Source organism: Aquarana catesbeiana, linkage group LG03 (genome assembly GCF_042186555.1).
Source record: "Aquarana catesbeiana isolate 2022-GZ linkage group LG03, ASM4218655v1, whole genome shotgun sequence".
NCBI classification, from domain to species: Eukaryota; Metazoa; Chordata; class Amphibia; order Anura; family Ranidae; genus Aquarana; species Aquarana catesbeiana.
The window spans coordinates 575,474,325-575,493,557 of NC_133326.1; positions in this window are offsets into that span (position 1 = coordinate 575,474,325).

Genomic DNA, 19,233 nt, shown 5'->3' on the forward strand with positions numbered 1-19,233 from the left:
CTGGTGAAGACCTTGCAGGACCTGGTGAGAGGGTAGTATGTGGCATGGGATTATTTGGAGATAGAGAACACACAGAGGGCCCAGGAAGCCTTTGAGCAATGCAAAAGCTATTGCCAACAGGTAAAAAGAGGGGGGAAAGTAGTGAAAAGGAAAAAGAGGGGAAAAGACGGCGAAGGAGAGGGCGACAGGGGGAAGAGAGGGAAGGCAGGAAGAGAAGGGGGAGTGGGGGGTAGAAGGGAGGGAGAAGAGGAAAGGGAAAAAGGATGGAGGGAAAACAAAAGGGAAATAAAGGAAAGAAAAGAGAGAGCTGGGATATAGATAGAAAGAAAGAAAGAATGGAGGGGAGGGGGGGATAGGAGGTATTTTCTGTATTGTATGTGTGATGATTACTGGCATTACCCTCCTTGAGTAACTTCAGACCAGGCAAGGACAAAGTTTCAAAAACTTTACTAGAAATGTGCAGCATACAGAACAAAGTGCACAGTCTTTTCCTAATGTCCCTAATCCCTAACTCAGGCTTGTAGTAGCTGCCCCAGCATGCATGCACAGGATAGAGCTCATTACGGCAGAGTCCATAGTGGCAGATTTCCAGAACCGGTGTCTTTGAGCGAATTGTAAATCTTTGAGGTCCCATATTCTGTAGAAGGCTCTTTACCCAGACTCAGCAGCAGATTGGATAGACGGACTCTGGCAACGACAACATATCTTACATTATGTTAACTCTTAACCCTCCCAGCTGAGGCAGCATTAAACTAAACCTGCTTACAAGCTGATCTTCCCAATCCCTAAATCACAAGGCAAGAGAGGGCTCCGGAGCATTGGATACCAAGACAACCTTAGGAACAGCAGCAGGTGACCTGCTGACGCACAAATCTCACCATGCCAGGTATATTTCAGGTCTGCAGTAAATTGGAACTGAGCCAGGACTGGTGGTCTTTCCTTAAACCTCCTGGCAGCTTTAGATGACTTGGACACTTCCACTGAAAAGGTATCAGAGCTGCTGCTGGAACACACAGTCACTATAATAGTGGGCATGGTGTCACTGCCTGTAGGAAGAGCAGAAACTGGGTGATAGCCCTTCTGAGCTGTAGTTGCAGTGTTGGGTCACCCACACTTTAATTCAACCCTACAGGCAAAGGGGGAATCAGTGCATATCCTAAACCCAATGCCAAAATTGTAATATACTGCAGCTTACCAGTCCCTAAATGTGGTGGCTGCATTCGTTTTCTTTTTTTTAGGCCTTTTTCTCTTTATTTTCACCAGGTAATCTTGCAAAATAACATACTTTCTGTCTCTGGGTAGCCATGTTTTCTCCTCCACTGTATCTATGGAGTGAACTACAGTTGTCACCCAGGCTAAACTACTAATATGTTTGCCTTCGTTCTTGTCCCTAATCCCTAACTCAGGCTTGTAGTAGCTGCCCCAGCATGGATGCACAGGATAGAGCTCATTACGGCAGAGTCCATAGTGGCAGATTTCCAGAACCGGTGTCTTTGAGCGAATTGTAAATCTTTGAGGTCCCATATTCTGTAGAAGGCTCTTTACCCAGACTCAGCAGCAGATTGGATAGACGGACTCTGGCAACAACAACATATCTTACATTATGTTAACTCTTAACCCTCCCAGCTGAGCCAGCATTAAACTAAACCTGCTTACAAGCTGATCTTCCCAATCCCTAAATCACAAGGCAAGAGAGGGCTCCGGAGCATTGGATACCAAGACAACCTTAGGAACAGCAGCAGGTGACCTGCTGACGCACAAATCTCACCATGCCAGGTATATTTCAGGTCTGCAGTAAATTGGAACTGAGCCAGGACTGGTGGTCTTTCCTTAAACCTCCTGGCAGCTTTAGATGACTTGGACACTTCCACTGAAAAGGTATCAGAGCTGCTGCTGGAACACACAGTCACTATAATAGTGGGCATGGTGTCACTGCCTGTAGGAAGAGCAGAAACTTCTGAGCTGTAGTTGCAGTGTTGGGTCACCCACACTTTAACTCAACCCTACAGGCAAAGGGGGAATCAGTGCATATCCTAAACCCAATGCCAAAATTGTAATATACTGCAGCTTACCAGTCCCTAAATGTGGTGGCTGCATTCGTTTTCTTTTTTTTAGGCCTTTTTCCCTTTATTTTCACCAGGTAATCTTGCAAAATAACATACTTTCTGTCTCTGGGTAGCCATGTTTACTCCTCCACTGTATCTATGGAGTGAACTACAGTTGTCACCCAGGCTAAACTACTAATATGTTTGCCTTCGTTCTTGTCCATTACATGGTGTTTAATGGAATTACAGTTTACATTAGAAAGCTAACTTTTTTTACTTCAGTGCAGCTCACAGAAAGTGACAAGGAAATTCTGTACTTGCTAAAAATGTTCTTAGCCTGAAAAATTAACACTGACGCAGTCACCCTATTTAAGGACTGGTAAGCTTTAATGTATTACATTTTTGTTTTTGAGTTTAGTTATGCTTTAAACAAAGGAATGATGCTGTGGCATCCCTTACATGACAGTATTCAGATCTGGTGATTGGCTGTTCAGGCTCAAGCACTATCAGGTAAGGGAGATCACAGGTTCTGGCAATAGTGTGTAGGGAATGTAGCTGGTTACATAGACATACCGTGGGATGGGGGCTATGTTTACAGACTATCGAAGTGACAGAGTCTCTTAAAATTTGTGATATACGTATTATCATATTCGTCATTAATTGTGCAAGGAATAGTGTTTTTTTAACTGTAGATATTAATGGTGCCCCCTGAATGTGCACCGTTTTGTCTGCCTGATTTCCTCCCTGTCTGCTAGCAGTTCTCTCTAGCACACACACTCAGCCCCCGCCAAAGCAGCATGCTCCCACACAGATTTTTGTTCTGTACAGACAGCTCAGCCTAATGGTTTGGTTACTGGCCATTATAAAGTTTTATATTAGGTTTTATAGTATTTTAAAATATGCATAGTAGATAGAGTTGATAGAGTAGATAGTAGATAGAGAATAAAAGTGACAAAATTATATTTAAAATCGCACACAGATTTCTTTCACAATACAGAGGATAAATAGTGCACAAACACTCCAATCTTATTGTTTACAGAAAATAGAGCTATTGCACACAACCCGCACCTCAACCATACACTAGGATAGGGTATTTCTGTATATGTTGAGAGCAATGTATGTAATAGAGGAGAACAAGGCATTGTGGGTGATAAAGAAGAAGTATGTGGCACTGTGTAGTAGAAAGGTGTGGAGCACTGTGTGTAATAGAGAGGTATGGGGCACTGTGTTTAATAAAGAAGTATGGGGCACTGTGTGTAATAGAGAAGTATGGGGCACTGTGCGTAATAGAGAAGTATGAGGCACTGTGTGTAATAGAGAAGTATGGGGCACTGTGCATAATAGAGAAGTATGGGGCACTGTGCGTAATAGAGAAGTATGGGGCACTGTGTGTAATAGAGAGCTATGGGGCACTGTGTGTAATAGAGAGCTATGGGTCACTGTGTGTAATAGAGAGGTATGGGGCACTGTGTGTAAGGCTAGGTTCACACTGTAGCATGTAATGTGGCTTACATTTGCACGGACACAGCAGCCTATTCATTTGAATCTACTAAAGAGCAGGGCGTTTTGTTGCCGGTGGGTACCTGCAGATGTGCAAACGCATGTGATTTACATGTATTCCTGCACCCGCATGAGTATGAACCTAACCTAATAGAGAGATATGGGGCACTGTGTGAAATAGAGAGGTATGAGACACTTTATGCAATCTGGAGAAATGAAACACTGTATAATAGAGAAGTATAAAGTACTGTGTGTGGAGGAGGGCTATGAGGCCCTGTGTGTAATACTGAGGTATGGCCCAATTTTCCCTTTTTTAAAATATAATAACTGGAATTCTTTAAATCATGCCAGGACAAGTAATCACTTGAGTGATGCTTCATCAACATAAGAGTTTGCTAAACTTATTCCATATGATTGATTTCATCTTCATTCTGTAGCACTGCCCCCTTGGAGGTTGCTTAGAATTGCATGTTCATCTGCACCACTTTGACCCTGTGAACTTTCCAGCCCTCCTGACACTCTAGGTTCAGACATGCTGAATGTACCTTTAAATAATACACCAACACAACGTAGGTTGATTAGCTCTCTCTGCTTTTAATCATTCAAAGGGAGAGTCGTGTAACAGGGTATTAGCCAGCTTAGTCCTGGGTAAACAGCCAAAACTCAGTTGAAAAGGTCCCCTGAGGCAAAGAAATAACAACTATAACAACTTGGAATCACAGATATAAAATAACAATACACATAGAAGCAGACAATAAATGAATGAATATCTAAGGAAAACTACTACTAGCTATATATCCTATCACTGCTAAACAAGGGGACCCCAGGCTGGCCTATTATATCTTTAATCCTAATGAGAGACTGTGTATTCTAGATCTTAGGGGTGTGTCCCTTTAAATAGCAATAGGATAACAGTGTCCAAGATGCAAGGCCTTGCAATGATCTTCACCGGCAAGTTGGAGCTCATAGAAGAAGAATCCTGAGTGTGGCACAGTGATATGTAATCAAAGCAAAGCAGTTGTGTCTGGCTAGTTGTGATCCTTAGGGTACTTCCAGGTGTGAGGTGTCTATATACAGTGTTCTGTGCTATAGGATAAGGCAATTCCAGGTATGAGGTATCTATATACAGTGTCCTGTGCTATAGGATAAGGCAATTCCAGGTGTGAGGTGTCTATATACAGTGTTCTGTGAACTAAGATCAAGCAAAGATAGTATTGGCGGGCGGATGTCCTCTCACCAAACTAAAGAACAGTATTCTTCAGTAACAGTAACTGAAGAGCGATCCAAGTCAGTGCATCCTTCTGCAGAACAGGCAGAGATGCCGGGCTGGCTGCGGGGACCGTGAGTTGTCTGATCTGGCTGGTTATAGTGACGCTGCAATGATGCCCCTTGTGTAGCAAGCGGCTTTGGACCCAGCTGGGTCGGAGCTGAGATCACCATTTGCCGCGTGGTAGGCCATAGTCCTATTGCTCAGCAGCGGAGGGGTGTTAACATGATAGAACCTGGGAAGAAAGAGCCATGGGCCTAATCAGCTAACCCTTTTAAAGCCTCTCCCAGCGTTCTTTTTCTGGAGCAGATGGCATGCTGGGATGTGTAGTCCAGGGATAGTTTTGCAGATCCAGGATGTCTGTTCAGGAGACTACAGTCCCCACACTGCTCTCTGCTGGACTCAGGAAGATGATGCCAGTATTTTCAAGCCCAGCACTAGAGGAATACAGAGACGGTCTAAGAAAAGAGAGGGGAGTCTGCCAGATAACTGTGGTCCTCTGTCGGCTACAGTTCTATGATGTCAATCAAACAAAAGTGGCTGAAATAGTGGAAAAACAAATGATATTTATTAGATTCAATTAAAATATCAAAACGATCTGATCACCTAACTATTGGATTATTGTGTGTATGACTAGCATTAGAAAACAACAATAAACAAGAAAATATAATAAAAAGAGTTAAAACCCAATGATTTTTTTTTTTTTTGTAAACATTGATTTAATTTTCCTTTTAAAGCATATTTACAGTATACCTGCATGGTTTCCATTGTGTTGCTACATGATCTTACATTTACTGAGAATTCTAAGTATGATAATAATAGCATTTTGCATCATGTACATAGTGGTTGTCCTGCACTCTGAGTCACTAATGGAGACCGAAGTATGTGTGTCCAGCATACCTGCTGAGATTATTAGCGATGAAATGTTGTCTACCAGAAAAAAGAAAATTCTCTGCTTTTACTGAAGCATAAAGTGCTCTCTCACATAATGAGTCATGAAGTATTACTTTGCAGCCTGTTACGCTTTGTGAGGATAAAATATATTAAAAAAAATAGAAGCAAAGCAAACAGTCTTGTCAGAGCTCACTTAGAGAACATGGTGTTGTCAACTGTCGTGCCTTCGTTAAAAGTGATATAACGTACATATCGGATAAACAAGACACTTTGTAATGTTATGTAACTTTTTGTGACCGTGCATTATTTATGTAACCTTTGTTAAATTATGCTGTTAAAAATGACCTTTCTGTTTATATCTGCATTCATCCATGACTTTCTTAAGAGTCAGAAAATTCAAATATGCTCTTTTTCAACAATGGCAGCAGATGGTGCCTGCATAGTTTTGGTATATATATATATATATATACACTGTATATATACTGTATATATATTTACAGGGGCAGACTGACAACTCATGGGGCCCCAGGGCAATAGGAGATCATAGGGCCCCTGTGTCCCCGCCCACACTCAAGCCACACACACACAAAGCCCCACCTACTGTATATATTACACTTCCCACAATGCATGCTTTCGGCACAGAATTTCTCTACGCTATGTTCAAAATACATGTTTAACCACTTGACCTCCATAAGATGTACCTCCCTTCATGACCAGGCCATTTTATAGGATAAGGCACTGCGCTAATTTAACTGACAGTTGCGCAATCATGCAACGCTGTACCCAAACAAAAATTGTGTAATTTTCCCCCACAAATAGAGCTTTCTTTTGGTGGTATTAGATCACCTCTGCATTTTTTATTTTTTGCGCTATAAACAAAAAAATCCCGACAATTTTGAAAAAAAAACCAAAACAATATTTTTTACTTTCTGCTATAAAACACCCTATAAAAAAATTTAAAAAATCTAATGTCTTCATCAATTTAGGCCAATTTGTATTCTGCTACATATTTGCGGTAAAAAGAATCCCAATAAGCATATATTGATTGGTTTGCGCAAAAGTTATAGCAAAAAAACAAGGGTTGTCATGAAGTATCACCCTAATATGTAGACTTGGGTAAGGAAGAGTAAATAGTTGGTGAAGAAAAAACAACTTAAATTCTTCAACTGCCCAAATACAAACCATTCACCTAAATTATGTTAATTAAATAAAATTAGGTGTGTTCCTCTGAATCGGGGTTAATACATGTAGAAAAAATATGGAGAGAAAGAGAGGGCCAACAGCTCGGACAGGATTCTTCACAGAGGAACAAAAACTGTTTTTTAGCAAAAAATAATAATTACTAATAATTACTTTATTATAAATAATTCCACCATATAGAATTTTTTTTAAAAGAGAGATACCTCCACCACATGGTTATATAGAATGATAACGTTATCAGAACATGGATAGCAGCCTCACATTCATTCAGACCCTATAAAACAGATGCCAGCTTAGTAGCAGTCGATTCCTAATAAGAGAGATAATATGTCCACTAGTTATTTGAATACGTTGGAGCTCAAAGATTAGCCAATAAATCAGTACTTTGGATAGTCGTGTATCTTAGTAGGGTATCTGCAGCTGAAAACTTCTGTGTAATAAAGATAAATGCCACTTTCCGACAGTCTATAACCGAAGACCACAGGACTAGAAGAGGGAGTGTGAAACCAGGGGAAATAAACACAAAAGTTATAGCATCTACAAACTATGGGATTTTTTTTGTTAGTAATAATGGTGGCGATCAGCGACTGCGATATTGCGTCAGACACTAACTGATACTTTTGACATGTCGCGGGAAACAGTGACACTAATACAGTGATCAGTGCTAAAATTATTCATTGTCACTGTACTAATGACACTAACTGGGAAGGGGTTAAACATCAAGGGCAATCAGAGGGTTAACTGTGTTCCTAGCCAGTGTTTTAGTGTACTGTGTGAGGTGCTTTTACTAGGGAATTAGATGGAATTTATTCCCTGCTTGGCAGGGCCACAAATCTTATTCCTTCCCTCCTGTCAGAGTGACAATCTGCCTTGTTTACATAGGTAGATCACTGTTCTGGCTCTCTGACTAACAATCGTAGGTGACGGCGGACATCTAGTCTGCAGTACCCACAGATCAACTCCCCCTGTCTATAATCACAGTGGGAGTGAGCCACGAGGTAGGTGAGCTGGCGCAGCCGAGCCACCGAGCCACCTCGCCGCCGTATATCTAGGTTATATGATCGGCAAGCGGTTAATTATTTAAGAAAATACAGAAAAAACATCTTGCATTAAAGGAAAATTGTTTCCTCCAGACATGATGCTTCCCATTCAAGCCAAATGCCGCGTACACATGGTCAGACTTTTCAGCTACAAAAGTCCGACAGCCTGTCCGACAGACTTTCGACGGACTTTTGGCGGACTTTCGACTGACTTTTTAAGGACCAGACTTGCCTACACACGATCACACCAAAGTCCGACGGATTCGTACGTGATGACGTACGAGCGGACTAAAATAAGGAAGTTGATAGCCAGTAGCCAATAGCTGCCCTAGCGTTGGTTTTTGTCCATTGGACTAGCATACAGACGAGCGGATTTTTCTATCGGACTCGAGTCCGTCGGAAAGATTTGAAGCATGTTCCAAATCTAAAGTCCGTCAGATTTTCGACGAAAAAGTCCGCTGCAAGTCCGATGAAGTCCACACATGGTTAAATTGTCCGCCGGATTTGGTCCGTCGGCGTCCGTAGGACTTTTGTAGCCGAAAAGTCAGACCGTGTGTACACGGCAAAAGAGTTCAATCTTTGTTTCATCAGACCAGAGAATTTTGTTTCTCATGGTCTGAGAGTCCTTCAGGAGCCTTTTGGCAAACTCCAGGCGGGCTGTCATGTGCCTTTTACTGAGGTGTGACTTCCGTCTGGCCACTCTACCATACAGGCCTGATTAGTGGAGTGCTGCAGAGATGGTTGATCTTCTGGAAGGTTCTCCTCTCTTCACAAAGAAACACTGGAGCTCTGTCAGAGTGACCATCGGGTTCTTGGTCACCTTTCTGACTAAGGGTCGGTTCACACATGGGCAACACGACTTTAGCGCGACTTTGTACCGCGACTTCAGCGCGACTTCAGCGCGACTTCAGCAAATTACGAGGCGACTTGAAGTCGCCTCCATGACAGGCGACTTCGCCTGTGGCCAATCACCTCTCTGGGAGGGAGGGGGGGAGGGAGGGGTTTTCTCTGCAAAGTCGCTTGACTTTACAGAGAGATCCGACTTGCAGGCGACTTACATTGAGTTGAATGGGTACAAGTCGCCTACAAGTCTGATAGAAGTAGTACAGGAACCTTTTCTGAAGTCGGAGCGACTTCAGTAGTGTCAATTAAGACGCTCCCATTGCCTACCATGTTAATCTAAATACAAAGCGACTTGGGGCGACTTGGGGCGACTTGAGGGCGTACAAGTCGGATCCCAAGTCGCCCCAGTGTGAACCGACCCTAAGAGGCTGCTCTCCCGAAGACTCAGTTTGGCTGGGAAGAGTCCTGGTGGTTCCAAACTTCTTCCATTTACAGATGATGGAGGCCACTGTGCTCATTGAGACCTTCAATGCTGCATTGTTTATGTACCCTTCTTCAGATCTGTGCCTCGAAAACAATCCTATCTCTGAGTTGTACAGTCAATTCTGTGGACTTTGTGGCTTGGTTTGTGCTCTGACATGCACTGTACTTATATAGACAAGTGTGTGCCTTTCCAAATCATGTCCAATCAACTGAATTTCCCACAGGTGGACTCCAATCAAGTTGTAGAAACATTTTCAGGATGATCAGTGGAAACAGGATACCCCTGAGGTAAATTTTGAGGGTCATGGTAAAAGCTGTGAATACTTTGTTTTTTATTTTTAATTAATTATCAAAGATCTCAAACAAACTTCTTTCACGTTGTCATTATGGGGTATTGTTTGTAGAATTTTGAGGAAAATAATGAATTTAATCCATTTTGGAATAAGGCTATAATATAAGAAAATGTGGAGAAAGTGAAGCGTTGTGAATACTTTCCGGATGCACTGTGTGTATATATATATATATATATATATATATATATATATATATATATATACACACAGTGCATCCGGAAAGTATTCACAACGCTTCACTTTCTCCACATTTTCTTATATTATAGCCTTATTCCAAAATGGATTAAATATATATATATACACAGTATCTCACAAAAGTGAGTACACCCCTCATATTTTTGTAAACATTTTATTATATCATTTCATGTGACAACACTGAAGAAATGACAATTTGCTACAATGAAAAGTAGTGAATGTACAGCTTGTATAATGCCCCGTACACACGGTTGGACAATGATCGGAAAATCCAACAACAAAATCCATGGATTTTTTCCAACGGATGTTGGCTCAAACTTGTTTTGCATACACACGGTCGCACAAAGTTGTCGGAATTTCCGATCGTTCTAAACGCGGTGACGTAAAACACGTACGTAGGGACTATAAACGGGGTAATAGCCAATAGCTTTCGTCTCTTAATTTATTCTGAGCATGCGTGGCACTTTGTGCGTCAGATTTCTGTCACAGGATCGGAATTTCCGACAACGGATTTTGTTGTCGGAAAATTTGATAGCAAGCTCTCAAACTTTGTGTGTCGGAAATTCTGATGGAAAATGTGTGATGGAGCCCACACACGGTCGGAATTTCCGACAACAAGGTCCTATCACACATTTTCCGTCAGAAAATCCGACCGTGTGTACAGGGCATAACAGTGTAAATTTTCTGTCCCCTCAAAATAGCTCAACACACAGCCATTAATGTGTAATCTGTTGGCAACAAAAGTGAGTACACCCCTAAGTGAAAACGTCCAAATTGGGCCCAATTAGCCATTTCCCTTCCCAGTGTCATGTGACTCGTTAGTGTTACAAGGTCTTAGAGCCCATTCACACAGGGGCAACTTTTGATCCAACTTCAAGTCGCCCCTAGTCGCCTCAAGTCGCGCTACATGAATAAATCAATGTAAGTGAATGGATCTGTCTTAATGCACACTACTGCAGTCGCTCCGACTTCAGAAAAGGTTCCTGTACTACTTCAATCCGACTTGAAGGCAACTTGTACCCATTGATTTCAATGGAAGTTGCCTCCAAGTCTGATCACTGTTCATACTGAGGCAACTTTACAGGAAGCAGAAAGGAAACAGAAAGTAATTTCCTCCACTAAACAGCCAGCCCCATCCTTCTCACACACAGCTGATAAGCTCTGATTTGCCACTTGTAAAGTTCCCTGTCCTGGAGGCGACTTCAAGTTGTGTTGTAAGTTGCCCCAAGTCGTGCTGTGATTCATACTCAAGTCGTGTCCAAGTTGCTTCCCAAAGTCGTGCTGGAAGTCGTGTTGCCCCTGTGTGAATGGGCTCTTAGGTGTGAATGGGCAGCAGGTGTGTTACATTTGGTGTTATCGCTCTCACTCTCTCATACTGGTCACTGGAAGTTTAACATGGCACCTCATGGCAAACCACTCTCTGAGGATCTGAAAAAAAGAATTGTTGCTCTACATAAAGATGGCATAGGCTATAAGAAGATTGCCAAGACCCTGAAACTGAGCTGCAGCACGGTGGCCAAGACCATACAGCGGTTTAACAGGACAGGTTCCACTCAGAACAGGCCTCGCCATGGTCGACCAAAGAAGTTGAGTTCACGTGCTCAGCGTCAAATCCAGAGGTTGTCTTTGGGAAATAGACATATGAGTGCTGCCAGCATTGCTGCAGAGGTTGAAGGGGTGGGGGGGCAGCCTGTCAGTGCTCAGACCATACGCCACACACTGCATCAAATTGGTCTGCATGGCTGGTATTCCAGAAGGAAGCCTCTTCTAAAGATGATGCACAAGAAAGCCCACAGTTTGCTGAAGACAAGCAGACTAAGGACATGAGATATAAGAGGGGGAGGATGTGCTGCGCTAACCAGAAGAAAGCTATAAGTCTCTATCTGTGATCAATTAAATAACATAAAATCGCATAATAAATGAATAAATCGCATAAATATGTGTTGACACTAAAAACATTCAAATCGTGATAATCAACATCATGTGTAAGTAAATAAAGGTGTATAAGCACTTCTTTTTTTTTTTAACATCAAAGTTTATTGAAGTCAAGTTAGTGCAACTATGGAGTCGCAGCTCCAACATAAAACAGAAAGAAAAAGAAATATGCGCACAGATTATCTATAATTCAACATTGATTCAGTCAGCTTAAATCATTCAATTGTTTTCAATTTAGAGACTTGTATCTTCTAATTAAGTGCATTTTTAATAGTGTCTCAAAGTTTTATCATATGTTATTCAGTGTATAAGAATAGGAAGTGAAAGGAGAGTGTAAGAAGTAGAAATAAAGGAAACAATCTATAGTAATGACCCAATCAGATGGGTATAGGACCTCAGATCCTATACCGAACATTCTTTTTCTATATTTGGTTCATTTATAACAAACGGTCTTACGAAGCGAGTAATCACTGTTACAATTTGTTTTAGAAGTAGATGGTCTGTGTTTGATCTGACTGTAAAGTTTAGATGCTTTAAACTTTGTTCATTAAGTTTGAGTATTTTTGAGAATATCTGAATATTATCCAGGGATTCCATGTTTTGTGGTAGCGTTCAACATTTTCTCCTGCCTGGGCAATAGTCTCCTCCATCTCACGAATCTCTGTAACCTTGTTGAGCCAATCTTTAATAGATGGTATCTTTGTAGATTTCCAGTGGATTGGAATCAAAGCTTTTGCAGCGTTCAACATGTGTTTAGAGAGTGAGTGTTTATATTTTTTTATGGGGAAATCGTTGACATGGAGGAGGCACCCCGCTGCGTCTAATTTTAAAGACGTCTCAGTGATATGGAGAATAATCTCCCTAATTTCCGACCAAAAGGGTTCTAGTATAGGACACTGCCACCAGATATGTAGCAGTGTTCCTTTTTCATTATGGCAACGCCAACATGTGTCAGGATAATCTGGAAGCCAAGAGCGCAGCTTCGCCGGTGTGGCATACCACTGGGTAAGCAGCTTATAAGCTGTTTCCTGGGTGCTTGTACTCAATGAGCATTTATGGGCAAAAATGCACGCCTTTCTCCATTGATCTTCTGACAATGAGATCTTTAATGCTTTTGACCAGCTCTCCCTGAATCTGTGGTCCATCTCTCCCATGCTATTTTGTATCCATTTGTAGGTCAGAGAAGTCGTTTTATGGATCGGTTCTCCTTTCTGGCAGGCCTCTTCTATGTCTGTCATTGGTCTATTGAAGTTATTTTTTTCCCTATTTTGGTTTAAATAACTTCGACACTGAAAGTATGTCCATAAAGGAAGATCTGGAGTGTTATTTACCGTTTTTAGATCAGTATAGTCTCTGAAATCTTGGTTGTAGAAGAAGTCCATGGCTAGTAGTGGTCTGTTTGTGTTTGTGGATCGGAGGAAGCTGTTCTTAATGCCTGGTATAAAGTTAGGGTTGTCTTGTAGTGGTGTGAGTGGGCTTAAGTGGGAGGAGAAATTTGTGAAGTTGGTTAGTTTATGAAAGATTGTAAGCGTGGTGCCTATGAGGGGGTGAGATTTCATAGCGGTCGAAAGGCTAGTCCATGGGATCCATGGTGAGAACCTAATTGGGGTCTGACTCATTACCTCTTCTAAAGTTACCCAATCTTTAATTTTGTGATGACAGTGCCAGTCCACTATCCTTGTGACGTGTGCTGCCAAGTAATACGTACGGAAGTCTGGGATTCCCATCCCCCCTTTCTCCTTAGGTTGTGTGAGTACTGCGCAGCGAATTCTGGGTTTTTTGTGGGCCCATATAAATTTCATTTGGATTGTGTTTAAGGCTTTAAAGAAACTTTGGGGCACTTGATTTTAATAGCGGGGTGAAATTGCGTTCAAAAATTTGGGAAATTTGGGGGGTCAGCCATACTCCTAAATATTTTAGAGCTGAGTTTTCCCATTTGAAGGGGCAGTTGGATTTGATAGCTTCTATTTTATTCATGGGTATGCTAATGTTCATTGCTTCGGACTTGGAATAGTTAATTTTTAGGTTGGAGAGATGGCCAAATAAAGAGAATTCTTTTAATAAAGTAGGGAGCGAAATATGGGGGTTAGATATAAAAAATAACAGGTCATCCGCATAAGCTGCCACTTTGAACTCTCTTCCAGCTATTTTAAAACCATTTATTGCTCTCTCTGCCACAATCCGTCTGATGAATGGTTCTAATGTTAGAATAAATAAAATTGGCGAGAGGGGGCAACCTTGTCTCGTGCCATTTCTGATTTTAACTGTTTCTGAAAGCGAACCGTTTATTTTGAGTTGAGCCGTGGGATTGTAATAGAGAGAGGAGATCCATGTCATCATGTGACTTCCCAAGCCAATATACCTGCAGGTTTCCAGCATGAAATCCCACGCCACTCGATCGAAGGCCTTCTCCGCATCGGTTGACAGGAGAAGGCCCTCGATGTTCTCTTTCCTAGTTGCATGAATCAGGTTGAGCGTTTTGATGACATTGTCTCTGGTTTCTCTGCCGGGCATGAATCCTGCCTGCTCGGCGCCTATCAGATTGTGTAGCAGAGGTTTTAGCCTGTTAGCTATAATTTTTGACATCAATTTCACATCTAAATTCAGAAGTGAAATTGGCCTGTAGCTAGCGCATTCTGCTGGATCTTTATGTGGCTTGGGGAGAATTGTGATGTGAGCTGCCAGAAAGTTTGGTGGGATCTCTCTGGGTTGTGACATATAGTTCAATGCTCTTAGTAGTGGTCCTAGTAGAGTGGTCTGGAACGTTTTATAATAAATGGCTGTGAAGCCGTCTGGGCCTGGGCTTTTCCCTGGTTTAAGGTCTTTGATTGTCTGTTGTAGTTCTATAGCTTCGATGGGTTTTTCTAATTGGGATATTTCTTCTGCTGTCAGGGTGGGTAATTTGGATTCTCTAAGATAGTTTTGAATACTTTGTTGTCTTGATCCCTGCGTCTCAATGGGTTTTTGTGAGGTGGGTAAATTATAGAGGGCCGTGTAATAGTCGTGAAAGTTGCGTGCGATTTGTTTGGTGGTAATGTCTATTTTTCCTTCTTTTGTTCTAATGCCGGAGATATTGTGTTGTGTTCTGGTGGCTTTCAGGGCTCTCGCTAAAAATTTGCCTGTTTTGTTACCGTGTTCGTAATAAATTTTTTTCCGGAAGAATAAAAATCTTTTAGACCTAGTGTCATAAATCTGTTGTAGTGCCTTCCTTGTTTCTAATAGTTCTGTTGCTGATTGTTCTGTTAGTGATTGTTTATGTAGTGTTTCTAGGCTTCGGATTTTCCCTGTCAGTTGTTTAATTTGTTTATCTCTTTCTTTTTTACGTTGTGAGCCTGCTCGAATTAGATCGCCTCTGATTGTACATTTGTGGGCCTCCCAAATTGTCAAGGGGTTTACTTCAGGTGTGGTGTTGTGTGTAAAGTACTCTTTCAGTGCCTTAGTTATTTGCGGTAGCCAGACTGGATCTGTCAATAAAGCTGAGTTCAGTCTCCATTGGTTGGGATTTGATGTAGAGTCAAATAAGTTTAAGGATAGTGATGTAGGGGCGTGATCTGATACCGTTTGAATTCCTATTTTTGCTTCCGAGATCTTGTCAAGATCTTTTTGTGTAATAAAAATATAGTCTATTCTGGAGTATCTGCTGTGTGGGAATGAATAGAAAGTATAATCTTTATCATTAGGATGTACAAATCTCCAGGAATCGACTAGTTGTAGAGAGTTGAGTAGTGTTTTAATCCTTTTAAGGATCTTGTAAGTGATATAAGTTTTGCCGGTAGATGTGTCAGTTAAAGGGTTTAACGGTACATTAAAGTCTCCTCCGAGAATAAGACATCCTGTACTGAAATCTCGGAGTTTGTCATGAATGCGTTTACAAAATGTTGCATGTGCTGTGTTAGGAAAATAGACGTTAGCTAGAGTCATGGGGGTGCCTGAACAATTTCCCTTAAGGAACAGGAACCTGCCTTCCGGGTCCACCATTTTATCTGTGACTTCGAAGGAAGCATCTCTACTAATAAGTATAGATACTCCCCTGGATTTGGCCGTACTGTTAGTAGCGTGATAGGTTTGTGTGAAAAAGGAGTCCGTCAATTTGGGGGTCTTATCAGTCTGGAAATGGGTCTCCTGTAAAAAAACAAACTTGGGCCTACCTTTTTTGAGTTCTCTTAGTAGAGTGGAGCGCTTTTCAGGAATGTTTAGACCATTCAAATTATGGGAAATCACTGTGGGAGAGTGTCCTAGAGATGAGTACGTCATCTTGTGGATTCAAGGAGAGCCGTCAGTACAAGATCTGGAAACAAAGCTTAATGACTGTTAGTATTTTAGTTATAGATTGTGAATAGTCAATACACTTTTCGGATCTTAGATTATGAGAAAAATAAATAAAAAATAATATTAAAAGGAGAAATTAAAAGGAGAAATAGAAAAGGTACGAGAAAAAACAAAAACATAAACAAAGGGGGGAAGGTGGATAAGATATGATCAAAGAGGAAGAGTGAGAGTAGGAGTAGGAAAAAGTTGAAAAGAGAAAAGAGATATACTGTCTTCTCCCTGGATACCAAAGTGATCCAAGGAAGTAATTTAAATTAGTGCTACCCAGTAGAAGAATCCCCCCCACTAGGGAGCACTTGTTGGGAGCAGTGGATGACTGCCCGGCTTTTTAGAGATATAAATTAAATGTGACAATAAAACCACACTGAATATTAGAGCTGAAAACCGGTAGCAGCCTGTGTAAGTAAGCTATAGTTGTGTTAGTCACCTAGTGCCTTAAAAAAAATAAAAATAAATAAAAGGGAAGAATAGAGGAGAGAAAACTTTTTTTTTTTTTTTTTTTTCCCCCCTCTCTCCTCCTTCCCCCCTCCCCTTCCCTTTTTTGAAGAAGGAAACTGTGGTCTCTACTTGTGTAGAGTTAAACTTGAACATAGAAATTAACTTTAATAGTAATAATAATATTATTAACCTCATTTTGTGGGAAGGAACAACCTGTTATGTGGAAATCGTGGGGTCTCCTTTAAATGGAGCTTGTCTCCCATCCCTTCCACGTTCAAACGTGTAAGGAGAGGATTTCCATGATATTGTTGGTGCTAATGTCTCCGCCTCAGTTTTAATTTCCGTGTCCACCTTTATAAACCTTATATGGGTTTGTCAAATTATTTAACCTTAACAACTTAGAACTACCCATTGCTGTCATCATCTTTAAAACTGAGCAACTCTGTGGATCTTCCCTTGTATGGGAGCCTATCTCAAGTCGATTTCGGAAGTCTTTGTGAAGACCGTTCTATGATGACTTATTTTGATCTTCATTGAGTAGGTCTATGAGGCATATCCAAAGTTGAATTGAGTTCAGAGTGAGTGGTGCGTCTTTCCCATCTGAACCACCCTGTTATAAATCTAAGATGGAGAGAGATCCTCAAGCATCCTCCAGTCCCCTGGAAGAATGTGGTCTGTTGCTTGGGGTACTTGCTTGAGAGCCACCTGGGCGAGACGATTTCATTTTCTTTGAATGTCGCTTGTCTGGAGAAGTGAGTGGTGATCTTGCTTGTGTGTTCTCCCGAGGAGGCAATAAGAATTCCTGGTACCAGTCTGGTAATTCTATGAGATCTATTTGCAATGCATGGCAGAAATCTGGTAGATCTTCAGGGGATCTTAGGGTATGTTGTCTCCCATTGTGGTTCACCAGAAGTGCAAATGGAAAGCGCCATGTGTAGCGAATGTCCTTTTCTCTAAGTTTGTCGAGAAGTGGTCGCAGAGCTCTGCGATTTTTTAAAGTTATCTGGGAGAGGTCATGGAAAAGCATAATAGTCTCGCCATTAAAGATGATTTGATCGTTTCTGCGTGCTCTGCGCATTATATCTTCTTTTAAGGAAAGGCTTTGTAAGCAGCAAATGATATCTCGGGGTGGCATTGTATCAGGGCCTCTTGCTCTGAGAGCTCTGTGGGTTCTCACAAATTCTATTGCTGTGTCCTCAGGCCTATCTAATAGGCTATTAAAGACTCTTTGCAGAGCTGGGAGTATTTGTTCAGCTTCCACCGATTCGGGGATCCCCCTCACCCTTATATTGTTCCTCCTCCCTCTGTTATCCAAATCCTCTAAATGCTTGTTTATCTCAATGAGATGTTGGGCTTGTGTAGAGGTTACTTTCTCTAAATGGTGGATTGCTATATCTCTGCCTCTGCCTGCAGCTTCTGCCGTGGCCATCTTGTCTGTTAATATAATCATGCTGGACTTTAAGTCAGTGATAGCCGCAGAGAAAGTGGCTTTAATGTCGGCTGCAAATCCTGACATGCCAGCGTAAGTGAGCGGCAGATCAGGGTGAGGAGTGATCCTACCAGTGCCATCCGCCGTGGATTGCGAGTCCTCGCTGAAATCCTCCTCCGCATGTGGCGTCGCCATCTTGGATCCCGGCCTGCTGGTCCTCTCCGCCGAGAGATTTCTAAGTAAATCAGATATATTCCTTCCTTTGTAAGCCGCCGCTGAACGGCGAGATCTGGTGCGAGGTGTTCCCAGATTCTTTCTGCTCATTATGAGGTGCTATCGGCACTAGGAGACGGGCTCAGGCTGCTATTCCGCCGGAGCTCCTGTACTAAGCGTCCATCTCTGCTGCGCGCCAAGCCACGCCCCCGTATAAGCACTTCTTAATGTGGATGTCTCTAAATCACATTAAATACATAAAATCAAAAAAGCAAAAAACATATCCTTATAAATGGTGCAAAACGTACAAAGTGCCAGTGCTTTTTGGTGATCTAGATATCACTATTCAAACAAATCAATCCAAAGCAGTATGAATAATAAATGGTATAAATAAATGTCCCAACAGTGGTGATTTAAAATAAATTGTGCTGGCCTGCAGTCAAATGACAAAATGACATGCCAGTAGGTGCAGCAAACTTAAAGTGCCGGTGTAAAAGTCTTTTAAGGTGCAAAAACAAATTCTGGTGTTTTCAATAAGACAACAGTGGGGTGTCTGGGATGCAATTCATTCAGTGTCCTCTTCGTGCATAAAACACTAATGTGAGCAGTGGCCCCTTACCTAGCGGTGCTAGGTCAACCGCAAGAAATGTAGCTAAGACGCCAGGTCCTGAGCCTCAAACGCGTCCCTATATCCACGCTTGCCGGTGTTGAGTAATCCTAATGGCAGCTGGTTACAAGTGGCTATGGTCCTAGCTGGGGTCCTGGACCAGCGCGGGTCCTAGCTCAGCCTCCACATCTCAGATATATATATGCAGGAATATGCAGGACAAAGGTACTTGATAGTGAAGTATGTTTAAACCAGGTAATGCTTTATTAAGAATCTTTAAGCAGATGTACTCACATAAAAACAGTGCAGAGCAAGCCTCTCTCCTACGAGCAGCAAACTCGTTCTGTGTCTAGCAGTGTGAAAAAGCCTATTCCGTCCCTACGCGTGATGTCACCGATCACGTGACAGCACAATTTATTTTAAATCACCACTGTTGGGACATTTATTTATACCATTTATTAT